This window comes from Schistocerca piceifrons, chromosome 2 (genome assembly GCF_021461385.2).
Source record: "Schistocerca piceifrons isolate TAMUIC-IGC-003096 chromosome 2, iqSchPice1.1, whole genome shotgun sequence".
Classification (NCBI taxonomy): domain Eukaryota; kingdom Metazoa; phylum Arthropoda; class Insecta; order Orthoptera; family Acrididae; genus Schistocerca; species Schistocerca piceifrons.
In genome coordinates, this window is record NC_060139.1 from 293,031,684 (window position 1) to 293,050,829 (window position 19,146).

Consider the following 19,146-nt stretch of genomic DNA (forward strand, 5'->3'; position numbering starts at 1 on the left):
AACATACTTAGAAAAAATGTCACATAAGGCAATTACATACTTAATGCCTGCTTTTCCTTTTGGAAAAGGACCAGCAACATCCAATGCTACTAATTCTAAGTGTCTTGTGGGACCTATTAGATGCAGTTTAATTGATTTTAATTTGTTGGATTGTTTAGTATCCTGACAAATAGTACATTTTCGAATTATCATCATCATCTCCTTCACATAGTTTGAGTCTTATTTTTTACCAGCATGGATCTACTTCTTGCAATTGCTCCAGGCTATTGGACGATTTTACATAATATGGTTGGTGTGTTTTGTCTTGCATAACTATGACACGGATTTATCATATTTAGTGAGTTCTAAAACTTCATTTAGCCCTTGGGGTAGGCTCCACAAGGTGTCAGCAATTACATTTTGTTTACCTTTGATTACACTACATAAAAACTGAATTCCTGCAACTAAGACACCATCTGGCTATTCTTCTGTGCAGCAATTTGCATGTCAAGAGAAAGGAATGCGTTTGGTGGTCACAATCGAGTTTGGTGTATTTTCCCTACAAATAATATTTGAATTTCTTAAAAGCCCCCACTGCAGAGAGAACTTCATGCTCCATTACTGAATATGACTGCTCACATTCACTAAGAGTTCTGGGAGCAAAACTAATTATCCTGGGTGTTTGTTGTCCATATATCTCAGTGATCTGGAACAGGCACGCCCTCAGGCCTGTGAAGATGCATCAGTAGTTAAACAAAACCCTTATGACATGTCTGGGTGATGCAATATATTTACACAGAGTAAAGCTTCTTTTATGTTTTTGAAGTTGGTTGGAGACTCACTGATCCACATCCATGGGTTATTCTTCCATAACAAGTTTAACGTGACATTGCTGTTCAGCAACTGGTCAGCAATAAATTTTCTAAAGAAAGATACTAGGCCTTATTGCTGTTCAGCAACTGGTCAGCAATAAATTTTCTAAAGAAAGATACTAGACCTTCATAAGCTTTGAGTTGGGGGGGGAGTCTGATTGCATCTAGTTTCCCTGGCTCTGGCGAAATACATTTTTGAGTTTTTTTTCCTGAGGTGGGGCAATATGTCTGACTGCATCTAGTTTCCCTGGGTCTGGGAAAATACCTTCGAGTGATATGATGTGTCCTAGGAATTTGACCTTTTCCTTCCCAAATTCAGACTTCTTTAAATTTGCTGTAACACCGTATTCTGAGAATCCTTATAAGTACTTGCCCCAAAAGTCACAAATTCTCTTTCCGCATAGGTGTTGCTATTAGCGAGTCATCCAAGCAGACAGTGACATTATTAAGGAGTTCTGGACCTAAAACTTTGTCCCACACAGGAATGAAAACACTTCCACTCACATTTAACCAAAAGCCACGACACAAAATTCACAGCTTCTGCCTCCAGATAAAGACTGTGTATTTCCTACTGACCTCATAGAGAGCTACCTGCCAATACGAACTTTAAATCAATTGTGGTAAGGTATTTGACTTTACGGAACTTCAGTAACTGTTCTTCTAAGTTGTTGGGACATGTCCTAAAAAGGAACAATGATCTTGTTTATATTCCGTGCATCAAGTACAAACCTGACACTACCATCAGATTTGGCAATAGCTAAAATCAGATTACAATCTGGCAAGTATGAGCATTGTACGGCTCCACAATCTCTCATCCTCTCAATTTCTTTCCTCACTGCCTCCTCCTTGGACCATGGTACAGGACATTATGAAAAACAGAATGTTTTGTAAAGCTAAACATCCATTTCATATGTGTAACCTTTTATTACTCCTGGGAGCTTTTCAAATACATGCTCATAGTGTAGTATTAATTCCTGTAGCTCCTCTTAGTGGTCTTCCAACAAACAAACTGATTCACTTATGTTTGCTTGTATTACTGCTACATCTATACTTCCTTCATGTAGCTGTTTGTCTTTTTGTGCATTGCGCAACAATGCATCTCTATAAGACATTTGCACTCTAATGTCTATATTTAGCAGAGGTTTGTTTTCTATTGTACCTTTTTTGATTAAATCTACTGATAACCTTTGTTAATTGTAAAGAAAAACTTTTCCAGTCCTATATCAATCTGTACCTTGTATTGATGGAAAGTATCCATGTCAATAAGACAATTAATTACAAGTTTTTCCACCACTAGAAAAATGCATTTTAAAAAAACTTTTCCGATAGCAATGGGTATTAATGCTTGAAGTCTCACCCCTTCTGATTTGCTGTTCTGCTGGTCCTAGTTACCAGGAGGAGGACTGCCTGACCATCTACCACCTGGTGGTTCTTGCCAATTATTATACTGGTTATTACAACCCACCAGGGTTACATTTTGAATCTGTTGTCCAAAACCCCTTTGTTCAGTATAAGCTGGTCCATTTTTATTAGGTTTATGGTTTCCTTTAAAACCTCATTTGTCTCCTTGATTCCCAGTTACTTCTTGTGTGATTATTATTACGCAAGTGGTAAGAGTGCCCACTGTTACTACTTTGCGAATAGTTATTTTGCGGATGTTTACTTCGCACATTATTGTTCTGAGTTTGTAACCACCCTCTTCATAAATTGAGGGCAATCGAATCCAGAATGGATAAAAGTATTCTACATCATTCTCAGGTATTGTGATTAATTTTTCCTTGCTTTGTGGTGGTGAGTGACTTCCGAGTATTTTTAGAACATCCATGTGAGAGACTGGATTTGTCCAATATCTTGTTTTGTTTACATATTTTTTCAAAATATTTCTGTAGGCCCCATGTTTAATGATGAATGGTACTGGGTTAAATAACTCCCGCCTTAGCCTCTCTTCCTCTGCTATGTACCAGAACTTGTCCAAGAAGGCACTCTCAAACTGTTCATGACACTGCTCGGCCATATCAGTTGCCCGTAATAAAGCATCACCCCACAACGAACTTCATCTTCCGTGCCTCAGTCCAGTTGCATGGTAACACATTATGGAAGGCTCTGGTGAATACCACAGGGTGCGTCTTTTACCCTCTGTAGTAAAAATAAGAAACTATGCTGTAGTAACCCCTTGTCAGCTAGAAGAACAGACAGGCAGGAGGTGCAGTCTGATACTGCCATTGCATTGTTCAGCTGCATGTGGGTATACTCTGTGTACGCCAGTGCAACTAGTATTGACATTGGCAGTGCCTCCTGAATTTTATGCTCTCCTTCCTCTCCACCTGAGCGGCCAGCGGTAAACAACAGATATGTATGGCAGCTTTCTAATCCGCCAGACTGCACTTGATTGCTAGTGATTAGTGGCTCCTTTGTGATGTCAGCACCACTAGTTAAACTGTTAGGTAATTTTTCTTCTGCTGCTTTTAAGCATGATTTGGTCCCGGCAATTAGTTCCTTACCTCTTTGAGCCCTTCCACATTGCTCTTGTGCTCTTGCACCACGTTCTTTGCTAATGTTGTATCCTTATCTAGTAATCCTGATTCGGCTCTCTCCATTAAGTTCTTTACATCCTTATCAATTCTTTCTTGGGTTTTCTTTACAAACTTACTGCTCAATTTTAAATTATTCATTTTTACAAACAGTTCCTATACTTACTCAGGCAAATCTTTACATATTGTTTGCGGCTTGGTAATAGTATCTTGCATCTCCTTTACACTTTTAGTAATTTCTGATTGAGTCACCTGCATTTCAATCTGTGTGTCACTCATGTTTTTCACCTTACCTGTCACTTCCCCCTATGCTGTGTCAACATCCAATATCTTTTTATCTAACTTATCTTATTCCCTGAGACAGATCTGTGAATAGCTCCACATTTAATTCTTTTCCCTTTTCAGACAACTTACATGTAAAATCATTTGACAGGTCAGTGCACAATGTTTTACTTACGTCATAAAATTTTTGCATTTGTTGATTTGAAAGTTCCTAAAATTTTTGTGTCACAATTCCTTAAAATCTTTAAATGTTTGTGTTTGCTGGTTTGAAGAATCTTTGACTTTTGTGTTAAATTATTAAATGTTTGTGTTAGATCACTAAAGTTTTCAGTTTGTTCATTAAATTTTTGTGTTTGTTCACTCCTAAATTCATTAAGAGTTTTCATCATCCCTTGCTTAAGTTGCATCAACATTGGGGTACCTTTTCAACACCTACAGGTCTGTTTTGGCTGATGCGGAAATTTTAGATCTACTAATTTTCTCTACCGCGCCTTTCACTAGCCCTCATGTGGAAAACTGCTTCCCAGTGATATTCGTGAATTTATTTCATCTGCCATAAATAACCTCTGTCATTAATCACATTGCTATCCACAATAATAATTGAGCTTAAATAATACTCGCCACTGTCATCTCTCTCGTCGACATTCTCACACTCAGTATCGTTTGTCGTCGCATTAGTTGAAGTGACATTTTGTGCTTGTACATTAATTACTGACTTGTCGACAATGGTTTCATTTGCTTTATCCATTTCTGTCCTTGTGGTTTTCTAATTGCAAAATTTTAAAATGAATATGCTTTTCTTCATTACTCTGAGAAATTTGCTAAATTATCCTGTGATGTGTTGCAAACATATAATGCAACTCATTGTTGCCACACTTACACTTATTCAAAATTCCCAGTCAAAAATTGTTTTTAATAAATACTAATATTATAATGCTCCAATTTTTTAGGATGGGAGGGGAAGGTACTACAACTATTAGATACGAGTGAGGCGCTATCAAGTGCAGCTATGCAAGCTATAAGTTAGTGTCTTCCCACCTTCTCGATGGGTTTCACAATTTCTATTTCTGGTAGTTTCCAAACAAATTTTATTCTCAGTCCATGCATATCCTTTCATAATCCTTCCCTCTTTCTTTTTTCAATATTACTCATTTCATGCAACAAAGAAATGAAAAGATAATTAAAACACTGGAAATTTTTACCACATTTTATATATTGTAATTACTTCAATTATCTATACCTAGCACCATCCTTTTTATGGTCGCCAGTTATACTGCTCAATTAAGTACCAGCCACGTAAAAGAGGTTCGCATAACATGGAGGTGTGTGACTGGCAGATACTTTCAACAGCATTGATTCATGCTTCTAAGTTTGCACCTCCACAGTTTATTGCTACGATTATCACTGAAACAGTCTAATTTATTAATATATTAATTCTTTTTTTAACAGCTACTTACATCTTTTTTCTTGAAGAAAAGGGAACTTCTTCCACCCTTGTGATAAAGAATGCAGTATCGTACAATCATAAATCAGGTCACCATTAGACTTGAAGATTGCATGTTGCTGTGCTTCCAGGTATCATTTTCTGGGCGACAATTTAAAAATGAAAGAAACTGCCTCCTTTTCTAGAAGACATATATTGTAAAACCCTTTAACAAATACAAACAGCTCACACACGCAACACGTCCACCCAGAATCACAGACCGGAAGGGACAGCCTTGAAGAGTAAACATTAGAGTGAAGATACATGTTCACCTTTCTTTTCTTACATCTCTCTTATTGGTGTGGGTATGTTTATATTGCATCTTTGTCATGCAGTGTTCTGATACTTATTAAATGACATATGCTTTATGGGTAAACCAAAATAAGATCTCTATCACAGCACACAGAGTGGAAGCTCAGCTCACTATCTGCAGCATAGTATCCAGAGTCAATTGTGGTTCTCTGGTTCGGAGGCAAGTGGAAGGTCAAAAACAGAGGCTCAGATGATTATGCAGCAATCTCAGATGTGAACTTCTCAACCTCTGCTATCTGACAACAAATTGTGGGGCTCCCCTCAATAGTCAGGCATGCACTGACAGAGCAGCTGGTGGGTAGCAGAGTATCTGTGGTGCGTACTAAAAAAAAAACGCACCTTTTATATATCAATGTTAAATTACCTTTAATCAATGGAGAAAGATTAGCCACATTACTCTTGGAAATGAACTTCTGTCATTGTAGATCACAAAACAGAAAGATTAATGTGGTACATCTACATGGACACTCTGCAAATCACACTTAAATGCCTGGCAGAGGGTTCAACAAACAACCTTCACAATAATTGTCTATTATTCCACTCTAGAACAGCATGCGGAAAAAACGAACACCACTTCCTTTCCATCTGAGTTTTGATTTCCCTCATTTTATCATAATGACTGTTTCTCTCTAATGTAGGTTGGCGTCAACAATATATTTTTGCATTTGGAGGGGAAAGTTGGTGATTAAAACTTTGTGAGAAGATCCTGCCACAACGAGAAATGCCTTTGTTTTAATGGCGTCTACCCTAAATCCTGTATCATGTCTGTGACACTCTTTCCTGTTTTTCTTGATAATACACAACAAGCTACTCTTCTCTGAACTTTTTCAATGTACACCATTAATCCTATCTGGTACGAATCCCACACCTGTAGCAGTACTTCAAAAAGAGGACGGACAGGCATAGTGTGGGCAATCTCTTTCGTTGATCTGTAGCATCATCTAAATGTTCCACCAATAAATCACAGTCTTTGGTTTGCCACAGTCTTTGGTTTACCTTCCCCACATTTCTGTGTGTTCTTTCCACTTTAAGTTTTATGTAATTGTAATTCCTAAAGATAAATCATTTTGTGCGTGTGTGTGTGGGGGGAGGGGAGGGGGGGTGTTCTGCTGCCACTTGGTGAGTAAATTTGTTATCTATCCATTTATATTAGGTATTTAGTTGAATTTACGGGCTTTAGATGTGATTGATTCAATGTGTAACTGAAGTTTAACTTATTTCTTTTAGCACTCATGTGGATAACCCCCAACTTTTCATTATTTAGGGTCAATTGACAATTTTTGTACCATACAGACATCTTTTCTAAACCATTTTGCAATTTGTTTAGATCTTCCAATGACTTTACTAGGATGATAAATGAGAGCATCTGCAAACATCCTAAGAAGACAGCTCAAATTGTCTCCTAAATAGTTTATATGGACAAGGAACAGCCAAGGGCCTATAACACTATCATGAGGAACACCAGAAATCGCTTCTGTTTTACTTGATGACTTTCCCTCAATTACTACAAACTGTGATCTCTCTGACAGGAAATCATGAATCCAGTTGCATTACTGAGACAAAAGTCCATAAGCACGTAATTTGATTACAATCCACCTGTGAGGTACAGTGTCAAAAGTCTTCTCAAAATCTAGAAACGCACAATCAATTTGAAATCCCTTGTCAATAGCTCTCAACACTTCGTGTGAGTAAGGAGTTAATTGTGTTTCACAAGAAACATGTTTTCTAAATCTGTGTTGACTGTTTGTAAATAGACTGTTCTCTTCAAAGTAATTCATAATGTTCGAACATAATGTATGTTCTAAAATCCTGCTGCATATTGACATTAATGGTATTGTTGTTGTGGTCTTCAGTCCAGAGACTGGTTTGATGTAGCTCTCCATGCTACCCTATCCTGTGCAAGCTTCTTCATCTCCAAGTACCCACTGCAACCTACATCCTTCTGAATCTGCTTAGTGTATTCATCTCTTGGTCTCCCTCAATGATTTTTACCCTCCATGCTGCCCTCCAATACTAAATTGGTGATCCCTTGATGCCTCAGAACATGACCCACCAACTGATATTAATGATACGGCCCTGTAATTTAGTTAATTACTGCTATTGCCTTTCTTGGTTATTGGTGTGATCTGTGCAACTTCCCAGTCTTTGGGTATGGATCTTCCGTCGAGCAAGCGGTTGCATATGATTGTACGTAAGTACGGAGCTACTGCATCAGCATCCTCTCAAAGGAACCTAACTGGTACACAGTACAAACCGGAAGACTTGCTTTTATTAAGTGATTTACATTGCTTCACTACTCCAAGGACATCTATTTCTAAGTTACCCATGTTGGCAACTGTTCTTGATTCAAATTCTGGAATATTTACTAGGAAGTGGCCGGCATCACAGGTCTCAGGGATGCGAGATAATGCCGGATTGATTGTGGGACCCTCTTTACTGCAATGGATGTCACAGCAAATTGGAGCAGCCTCAGTTGCAGGCATCTGATGCAATGTCAATCAGCAGGGCAATGCAGCACGACGTGTGTGCTTGGTCATCAGGCACCAGCCATACACTGCATTTAGCACCATAGCATCAACCGCCATCTGACCCCTGCCAGAGAGCAGAGGGTCAAATCCCACGCAAAGCACTCTCCGCATCACCACAGTGAACGCATGCGGAGCTGAGAAGCTATTCTACATGTACACAAATACTCTGCAAATAACACTTAACAGCCTGGTAGGCACTTTGTCAAACCACTTTCACAGTAATTCTATATTATTCCACTCTCAAATAGCAAGCAGAAAAAAACCAAACATCTATATCTTTCCGTGCGAGCTCTGAGTTCCCTTATGATAATTTTATCCTGTATAGTTCAGCGTCAACAAAATATTCTCACATTCTGAGGAGATCGTTGGTGATTGAAATTTCGTAACAAGATCCTGCCGCAATGAGAAATGCCTTTGTTTTAACGGTGTTCACCCCAAATCCTGTATCATATCTGTGACACGTTTCCCCATTTCTCAATTATACATAATGTGCTACCCTTCTTTGAACTTTTCAGTGCACTCTGTTAATCTTATTGGGTAAGGATCCCATACCATGCAGCAGTACTCCAAAAAAGGACAGACAAGCGTACTGTAGTCAGTCTGTTTAACAGACCTGTTGCATCTTCTAAGTGTTCTGCCAATAAAATACAGTCTTTGGTTCACCATGCCACAACATTTTCTATTTTTAGGTTTGATTGATTTATCATGTAACAAAAACTTAATGGCTTCCTTTTAGCACTCATCTGGATGACCTCCCACTTTTCATTATTTAGGATCAATTGCCAATTTTTGCACCATACAGATATCTTATCTGAAATGTTTTGCAATTTCTTTGATTTTCTGATGACTTTATTAGACGATTAACGACAGCATCATCTGCAAACTGCCTAAGGTAGCTACTCAGTCTGTCTCACAAATAGTTTATACAGATAAGGAACAGTAGAGGAGCTAAAACATACCTTGGGAAATGACAGAATTCACTTCTGTTTTATTCGTTGACTTTCCATCTATTATTACAAACTGTGACCTCTCTGACAGGAAATCGCAAATCCAGACACATAACTGAGAAGACATTCCGTAAGCATGTGATGTGATTACAAGCTGCTTGTGAGGTACAGTGTCAAAAGACTTCTGGAAATCTAGAAATACACAATCAATTTGAAATCCTTTGTCAATAGCCCTTCACACTTCATGTGAACAAAATGCTAGTTAATTTCACCAGAATGATGTTTTCTAAATCCATACTGACTGTGTCAATTCACCTTTCTCTTCAAGGTAATTCATAATGTTTGAACACAATGTACGTTTCAAAATCTTGCTGCACATTGATGTTAATGATATGGCCCTATAATTTAGTGGATAACTGCCTTTCTTAAATGTTGGTGTGACATGCGCAACTTTCCAGTCTTTGGATATGGATCTTTCCAAGCGAGCGGTTGTATGTGATGTTATGTATGGAGCTATTGTATCAACATACTATGAAAGGAACCTAACTGGTATACAGCCTGGACCAGAAGACTAGCTTTTATCACATGATTTAAGTTGCTTCACTACTCCAAGGATATCTACTTCTAAGTTACTCATGTTAGCAGCTGTCATCTTTGGCTATTCCAGGCACCATCGCGAGCACGCTGCTGATCGAGAGTTAGCACGCTGCTGATGTCACAACAGTGGCCTACAGTGGCCACCAGCAACCCATGGGCAAGCTGTCAGCAACACAGAAGACCTACACAGCATTCTCTCACCACGATGGAAGCTGCTGCCTGTATGTTAGTGCCGGCCAGTGTCAACAAAATGAGGTATGTTTTGCCCTGTTGAGCTACGACGAAGCATGTACGGTGACTGTATAAAGCATTCCTTACTGTCAGCAGGGTTTCCACTGGGCCCACCAGTCCATCAGCACAGTCAGTCATCTCACCAAGTGCAACTGCACTTTTCGGAGTGGTATTGGCAGGGGATCTTCGAGGTCATCACCACGCCATTTGGTGGCAGAGCTAGCGACAAAACCTACAATGTCATCTGTGGATGAAAAAGATGACTTGATGACTGTAGGGGTGCAGTTTCATCAACGCCTGGTGGGGTAAGTGCAATCTCTTTGTTTTATTTTTAAGTTCAGCAGATGACAGGTGAACTCAGACGGATGAGGAGAATTAAACATAAGTGCTATTTTTCACCTGGTTGATATGGACAAGGTGGGTGTCATGAGGAAGAAATGTGACTCATTGTCTAGTAGTACAAGCTGTCAACTATTAGTAGTGATTCAGAAGGTGAAGCTAGGTTTGCTCATTGCTCTGATGTATAGCAGTGAATTTTGCTACTCAGGTGAGAGTAGTTAAGTGACAGTAAGAAATAATCTGATAGTATTATGGTTAAATGTTTTTGTAACTTGATTTTGTTTGGTGCAGAACTAGGAATATAGCTCAGCATTTACGCACGTAAGGTAGTGATAATCTACGATAATGGTACGTTTAAATAGTTTTTTCTTGTTTATTATTGTGTAATTGATGAGAAGTAATCATGCCATGATCAGTTCCACAGGGATTTCAATACTGCAAGGAGTTATCACAGAAGAGGTATTGAGAATTTTAAGAGGTGAAGTAGGTAAGTTGCTGGCAGAGAAAATAGAGCAGCCTAAGAGTTAGAAGCACTTGATCCTGAGGTGAATGAAACAGCTTTTCACAAAGCTCCGGAGTATAGGGAAAAGATGCAGAGAGAACATGAGAATTGGATATTGAAGAATGGGCCTCAGGATGTGAGTAATATGTTGATTATGGAAAGAATTGGAAAAAGGAAAAGGGGAGGAAGCAGAGAGGAGGAGGCTGAAAGGCAGAGGAACAGACTTGTGGATAGTTTACAGAGAATGGAAAAAAGGAAAAGGATAGTAAGTAGAGAGGAGGGAGAAGGAGAAAGCTGAAAGGGAGAAGAACATGCTTGAAGATAGTTTAGTGAAAACAAAAAAAAGGAAAAGGACAGGAAGCAGAGAGGTGGAATGAGGAGGAAGCTGAAAGGGAGAGGAACAGGATTGTGGATAGCTTACCTAATCAGACAGTGACGAAACACATGTTTCTAAGAATTTACATGAGGCACAGAATAATGACATTACTGAAGTTAGGATGAGTAATGTAGAAGTACCGGCTCTGATAATCAGTGGAATTGTGGAGTCTGAGGCAGTTCAGATTGTATCACGAGTGCAAGTACTGGGTCACAGCCTTGCAGAGCAAGCAGCTAATGTGTGCTGTGAACTGTTTACAGCACAGCCGAAGTCAGATGTAAACAATGAGTATGGGGTGGGTGAGGGGTACAACGTGAGTCCAAAAGTAAACATTCTGACTGAACATCATGCCAAAGTTAACACACAGTGACAGAAAGCTGTTGCCAGCGAAGAGCAATTTCAAGGTGTGTCTACCGCACAAAACAAACCTGTCAAACCATGCACAAATAGATTGAGTAATTCACATGGTATAGTGCCAGAAGACACCAGGAAGTCGTTTTGGGCATGCAGGAGGAATGGAAAATAAAGCACTTCACGGAGAATATGGTCTGCAATGAGTGCTACAGTGGGAGGAACAGGTGGGACTACTTGTCAAAGCTTTGTAAATTGTAGTCATGTATGTGGTACTCTCATGAGGATAGGTTTTGCAATATGTTATCTTGGGAAGCATAAAAAGAACTACTGTTGCAAGGACCAAGTTCCAAAAGTACTGCAAAATAAAGGATTAAAAAACCACCCAGCAGACAGAAGAGATGCCAAGCGTAAAAGTTTACTGAAGCCAAACTATGTTTTGTTGAAGTTGATATGTGTGTCATATTTGCTTGTAAGTGTGGAATGGAGAGTTTCTGCGTACATAAGCATGGCAAGGGGCCTAGCAGTGAAATATGTTTCGTAATATTTGAGTTACTGAGTGGGGCAAGGGACCTTTTAAGCAGTACAAGCGAGAAACAAGAAATTTGTTTATGTTGCTTTTAAAGATTAACGTAGTAAACATATAGCAGTTAAGAATAGCCAACCTGCTAGTATGTACTTGTTTTACAGATTAAGGGTAAAAGTTATTTCAATACAGAACCGGGACAACACATGACATGAGGGAACGGGTCTTTTCTGTGAATGTCAGTGTAGTGTCGCTACCCAGTCTTTTAGTAAAAGTAATAAAAAGTACTGAGAAAGCCACTGTGAAGTATTGCATTAGCACCTGCTGGCTGGTGGCCACAATGTGGTGACACATGGGCTAGCTACACTTGGCACAGAGGTGATAACCAGTGCAGGGCAAGTCTTTTGTTATGGGTGACATGACTAGGTGGCAAGTTTTAGTGAAACAAATGCACCAGTGAGTGATATAAATACACTGATCAGCCCCAACATTATGACCACCAACCTACTATTCATATAAACCCATCCAGGCAATAGCAGCATCACCTGGTGAGGAATGACAGCTAGTCAGGCACACACTCAGCGCATGTAGTATCAGTCACAGATTCTGGTGCCCTGGAGGCTTGGCATGAGCATGTCGGAAATTGCACGACTTGTTGGGTGTTCCGAGGAGTGCTGTGGTGAGTGTCTTCAACACATGGCGAAACCAACGTGAAATCATGTCTACACATCGTGGGGTTGGGCAGCTGCCTCTCATTTCAGATGTTGGACATCGTAGTGTGGAGAGACTGGTAAAACAGGACAGGCGGTGAACTGTGGTGGAGCTAACATCAGACTTTAATGCTGGGCAGAGTACAAGTATGCTAAACACACAGTGTACCGAAATCTCCCAATTGCCGGCCTTCGTAGCTGAAAAGCCACGCATGTCCCAATGTTAACATCACTACATTGACAACTACGACTGAAATGGGCATGTGACCATAGGCACTGGACGTCGATGCAGTGGCAGAGAATTGCAGGGTCTGATGAATCCCGATACCTTCTTCATCATGCCAATGGGAAGGGTGGGTGGGGTGTGCGTGATTCCGTCTTCTTCCAGGTCAACAGCTCCTTCACACCTGTCCTGTGGGTCACAGAGAAGATGGCAGCGGCTCCATTATGCTCCGGGGAACATTCAAGTGAGCATTCATGGATCCACTGGAGCTTGTGCAAGGCACTATGACAGCCAAGGAGTATCGTACGCTTGTTGTAGACAGCATACAACCTTTCATGACAATCATGTTTCCCAATGCCTGTGGCATTTTTCAAGAAGATAATGAGCCATGTCACAAGGCTAGGAGTGTGATGGAGTGGTTCGAGAAACACAGTGGTGAGTTCCAATTGATGTGCTGGTCCCAAACTCACCACATCTGAACCCGATCTAACATGCCAGGGATATGACTGAATGTGACATCAGAGTTCATCAACCCCTCCTCAGAATTTACGAGCCACAAAAAGGCATGTACTGGGGCTGTACAAAGCATTCTTTATCGCATAGTACATTAATTATGAGCTTACTGAATATCATGCCAGATTTGTGACCAGATTCAGGATTTGCCAGCAGAAAGAGTTCAACAAGTTATTCTTTACATGACAAAACTGACAGATGTTAAGGTAATTTTGGAGGTACCTAAAAGAATATTTTAGGACCATTACTGTTCACAACATAATATATAAATAATCTAATGGATAACATGGGACTTCCTGCAGGTGATGCTGTTGTGTATAGGAATACTGCAATGCCAGAAGAATATAGTGAAATGTAAGATGACACGAGAGGACAAACAACTAATGCAGGGACAGGCACTTGACCCTGAATATAAATAAATTTAACATATCGCACCCCCCCCCCCCCACCCCCCCTTGGCTCTACAGCCCTTGGAGGGCCTTGGCCTGCATAATAATATCCTGCCATTCTATACGGTCCATAGCTTTCCTGCATCCTCTGACACCCAGCTTTTTCATGTCTTCTTCAATTCTGTCCATCTATCTCTTTTTGGGACGTCCCTTCCATCGTCTGCCTCTAGCCTTGCCATCAAAAATCTTCTTACATGTTCTGTATTCCTCCATTCTGACCATGTGTCCTGCCCATCACAGTCTTCTTATTTTAATGGTGGTGACAATGTCAGGTTCTTCAAAAAGTTTTTCTAATTCTGCATTCATATGCTTGCGCCAACATTCTTGATCATATACTGGGCCATATATTTTATGCAGAACCTTTCTATCCCAAATGCTAAGGATCCTTTCCACATTTGCAGTTATGGTACATGTCTTGACACCATACACAACAACTGGTCTTATAATTGTTTTGTAAATGAGGATTTTAGATTTTCGTGATAGAAGTGAGCTCCTAAGCATTGGTAGTGTGGCAAAGTAGCATCTGTCGCCTGCTGCTATTCTAGCTTTCACCTCACTGCTGATGTCATTTGTCTCTGTGATAGTCGATCCGAGGTACTTAAGTCTCTCACCCTTTCAAACTCCTTGAGGACTATCCTGAGATTTGGTAGGTTTCACTGGTTGGTCATTGCCAAATACTCGGTCTTTTCGATACTGACTACCACGGCAAGTTCTGTTGCACCTCTCTCCAGATGTTGATAGGCATCAGCCAGCACAGCGGTGTTTCATGCGAGTAATGCCACATCACTTGCGTAGGCCAGGTACTGCAGTGAACAATTAAAAATGGTTCCTCCTCTATTTACCTCTATCTGACTTATGACTTTTTCTAGGCAGCGGTTGAATAGCAGTGAGGAGATATTGTCACCCTGTCTCAGTCCCTTCTAGACTTCCACTTCTCTGGAGATTTCACCCTATATTTTTACTTTACAGCTGGTTTCACTGAGGGTCATCAAAGTAAGTTTAACAAGCTTCTTAGGTATTCCTGCCTCTTCGGGACCGATGACCGTAGCAGTGTGCTCCCTGCCGCCGTTGGATAAGCAGCTGCCACCAGCAAGTCGTATACTCTTAGCTCATTTATTTGTTACATAGTTTAATTCTTAATTTCTTTGCCTGTTTTTGGTACTTGCATTGTTTAATTCATACATTTCGGGCGTATTATAGTATTTGAGAGTTGTAGCATCGCGTTTTAGTACCTGAATAGTGTAAAATCGCGTAGTCTCCTTCCACCGCCGAGCAGTGTGTCAGCAGTGCGCAGGTAGCAGCATTACTGCATTTACTAGGCAATCTTGTATTTTAATAACCGTTTAAATTTTGTGTCGAATTGTTTGTGCTCTCTGTAGATTAGTTCAGACGTTCTTTGCACAACAGTTTTTAGCATGGATAGGGACTGCAACTGCTGTGTTCGGATGCACGCTGAGTTGGCATCCCTTCGCTCCTAGCTTCAGGCAGTGTTGGCTTCGGTCACACAGCTTGAGGCTGTTGCCAATGGGCATCACTGTGGGGCTCCGGATGGGGGTTTGTCGGGGACGGCCAGCTTGTCCCACGCATCCCCCGTTCAGACTACGACTGTGGCTGCCCGGGATACTGCCCACATTGAGGCTGATCCCTCACCTGTGGTAGAGTTGGAGGTCGTCTCGAGGTGTGGCAGGGAGCGAAAGACATTCCGGAGGGCTGAACGGAAGGCCTCTCCAGTTTGTCAAACGAACCGGTTTCAGGCTCTGTCTCAGGCTGATACTGATCTTCGGCCGGACATGGCTGCTTGTCCTGTGCCAGAGGTTGCCCCTCAGTCTGCAAGATCCGGGCGGTCGCAGAGCGTAGGCTTACTGGTAGTTGGGAGCTCCAACGTCAGGCGCGTAATGGGGCCCCTTAGGGATATGGCAGCAAGAGAGGGGAAGAAAACCAATGTGCACTCCGTGTGCATACCGAGGGGAGTCATTCCAGATGTGGAAAGGGTCCTTCCGGATGCTATGAAGGGTACAGGGTGCACCAATCTGCAGGTGGTGTGTGTCGCTATGGGTCGGAGGAAATCCTCTCTGGCTTCCGGCAGCTATCTGATTTGGTGAAGACTGCCAGTCTCGCTAGCGGGATGAAAGCAGAGCTCACCATCTGCAGCATCGTCGACAGGACTGACTGCGGACCTTTGGTATAGAGCCGAGTGGAGGGTCTGAATCAGAGGCTGAGACGGTTCTGCGACCGTGTGGGCTGCAGATTCCTCGACTTGCGCCATAGGGTGGTGGGGCTTTGGGTTCCGCTGGATACGTCAGGAGTCCACTACACGCAGCATGTGGCTACACGGGTAGCAGGGGTTGTGTGGCGTGGACTGGGCGGTTTTTTAGGTTAGATGGCCTCGGGCAAGTACAGAAAGGGCAACAGCCTCAAAGGGTGCAAAGCAAAGTCAGGACATGCGGGGACCAAGCAGCAATCGGTATAATAATTTTAAACTGTCGAAGCTGCATTGGTAAACTACCGGAACTTCAAGCGTTGATAGAAAGCACCGAAGCTGAAATCATTGTAGGTACGGAAAGCTGGCTGAAGCCAGAGATAAATTCTGCCGAAATTTTTACAAAGGCACAGACGGTGTTTAGAAAGGATAGATTGCATGCAACTGGTGGTGGCATGTTTGTCGCTGTTAGTAGTAGTTTATCCTGTAGAAGTGGATAGTTCCTGTGAATTATTATGGGTGGAAGTTACACTCAACAACTGAGCTAGGTTAATAGTTGGCTCCTTTTACCGACCTCCCGACTCAGCAGCATTAGTGGCAGAACAACTGAGAGAAAATTTGGAATACATTTCACATAAATTTTCTCAGCATGTTATAGTCTTAGGTGGAGATTTCAATTTACCAGATATAGACTGGGACACTCAGATGTTTAGGACGGGTGGTAGGGACAGAGCATCGAGTGACATTATACTGAGTGCACTATCCGAAATTTACCTCGAGCAGTTAAACAGAGAACCGACTCGCGGAGATAACATCTTGGACCTACTGATAACAAACAGACCCGAACTTTTCAACTCTGTAAGTGCAGAACAGGGAATCAGTGATCATAAGGCCATTGCATCATCCCTCAATATGGAAGTTAATAGGAATATAAAAAAAGGGAGGAAGGTTTATCTGTTTAGCAAGAGTGATAGATGGCAGATTTCAGACTACCTAACAGATCAAAACGAAAATTTCTGTTCTGACACTGACTATGTTGAGTGTTTATGGAAAAAGTTCAAGGCAATCGTAAAATGCGTTTTAGACAGGTATGTGCCGAGTAAAACTGTGAGGGATGGGGAAAAACCCACCGTGGTTCAACAACAAAGTTAGGAAACTACTGCGAAAGCAAAGAGAGCTTCACTCCAAGTTTAAACGCAGCCAAACCTCTCAGACAAACAGAAGCTAAACGATGTCAAAGTTAGCGTAAGGAGGGCTATGTGTGGAGCGTTCAGTGAATTCGAAAGTAAAATCCTGTGTACCAACCTGACAGAAATTCCTAGGAAGTTCTGGTCTTAGGTTAAATCAGTAAGTGGATCGAAACAGCATACCCAGACACTCCAGGACGATGATGGCATTGAAACAGAGGATGCCATGCATAAAGCTGAAATACTAAACACCTTTTTCCAAAGCTGTTTCACAGAGGAAGACCGCACTGCAGTTCCTTCTCTAAATCCTCGCACAAACGAAAAAATGGCTGACATCGAAATAAGTGTCCAAGGAATAGAAAAGCAACTGGAATCACTCAACAGAGGAAAGTCCACTGGACCTGATGGGATACCAATTCGATTCTACACAGAGTACGTGAAAGAACTTGCCCCCCCCCCCCCCCCCTCTAACAGCCGTGTACCGCAAGTCTCTAGAGGAACGGAAGGTTCCAAATGATTGGAAAAGAGCACAGGTAGTCCCAGTCTTCAAGAAGGGTTGTCGAGCAGATGCACTAAACTATAGACCTATATCTCTGACGTCGATCTGTTGTAGAATTTTAGTACATGTTTTTTGCTCGCGTATCATGTCGTTTTTGGAAACCCAGAATCTACTCTGTAGAAATCAACACGGATTCTGGAAACAGCGATCGTGTGAGACCCAACTCGCTGTATTTGTTCATGAGACCCAGAAAATATTAGATACAGGCTCCCAGGTAGATGCTATTTTCCTTGACTTCCGGAAGGTGTTCGATACAGTTCCGCACTGTCGCCTGATAAACAAAGTAAGAGCCTACGGAATATCAGACCAGCTGCGTGGCTGGATTGAAGAGTTTTTAGCAAACAGAACACAGCATGTTGTTATCAATGGAGAGACGTCTACAGACATTAAAGTAACCTCTGGTGTGCCACAGGGGAGTGGTATGGGACCATTGCTTTTCATAATATATATAAATGACCTAGTAGATAGTGTCAGAAGTTCCATGCGGCTTTTCGCTGATGATGTAGTATACAGAGAAGTTGCAGCATTAGAAAATTGCAGGAAGATCTGCAGCAGATAGGCACTTGGTGCAGGGAGTGGCAACTGACCCTTAACATAGACAAATGTAATGTATTGCGAATACATAGAAAGAAGGCTCCTTTATTGTATGATTATATGATAGCAGAACAAACACTGGTAGCAGTTACTTCTGTAAAATATCTGGGAGTATGCGTGCGGAACAATTTGAAGTGGAATGATCATATAAAATTAATTGTTGGTAAGGTGGGTACCAGGTTGAGATTCATTGGGAGAGTCCTTAGAAAATGTAGTCCATCAACAAAGGAGGTGGCTTACAAAACACTCGTTCGACCTATACTTGAGTATTGCTCATCCGTGTGGGATCCGTACCAGATCGGGTTGACGGAGGAGATAGAGAAGATCCAAAGAAGAGCGGCGCGTTTCGTGACAGGGTTATTTGGTAACCGTGATAGCGTTACGGAGATGTAGTAGAACAAACAGATGTCAGGCTGAGATTCAACAGAAGAAGCTTCAGTAAAAGTAATTCATTCATGCAAGAAGTGACTTACAAAACACTTGTTCTGACTAATTCTTGGGAAATGCAAATCAATCTGAGATCCTTGCCAAGCTGGATTAATAGAAGACATAGAAGAACAACATATGGCAGTGGGTTTTGTCACAAGATTGTTTAGAGATAATCTGGACAATTAACACTAACAATACCACGTGGGTCATTTTTGACCCATGAGGGTTCATCAAGGTCCCTACCCTCCTCCATAACCTTGGCAGAACCAAATGCCCTTGTGACTTTTAATCATTTAAGGTGATGTACAACTCACCAAAATTTCATCCCCCTAGCCCATCTAGAAGTATGAAAAATTTATCTGTTGCACCTGAAGTACCACGTGGGTCATTTTTTTACCTATACACAGTTTAACGCAATCTGATATC

The 19,146-nt window shown here is 41.4% G+C and overlaps 1 protein-coding gene across 4 annotated transcripts in view; it reads right to left on the minus strand.

The window, feature by feature from the left end:
• LOC124777932 overlaps positions 1 to 19,146 on the minus strand; it is a 94,170-nt gene that overhangs the window by 69,514 nt on the left and 5,510 nt on the right. Inside the window, exon 1 of one of the 4 annotated variants that reach the window (XM_047253484.1) lies at positions 5,122 to 5,819. The exons of the other annotated variants lie outside the window; for them this stretch is intronic. The gene's annotated coding sequence lies outside the window, so the exon portion shown is untranslated. Of the gene's footprint in view, positions 1 to 5,121; positions 5,820 to 19,146 lie in introns of those variants that run through there. 4 annotated transcript variants of the gene reach the window in all.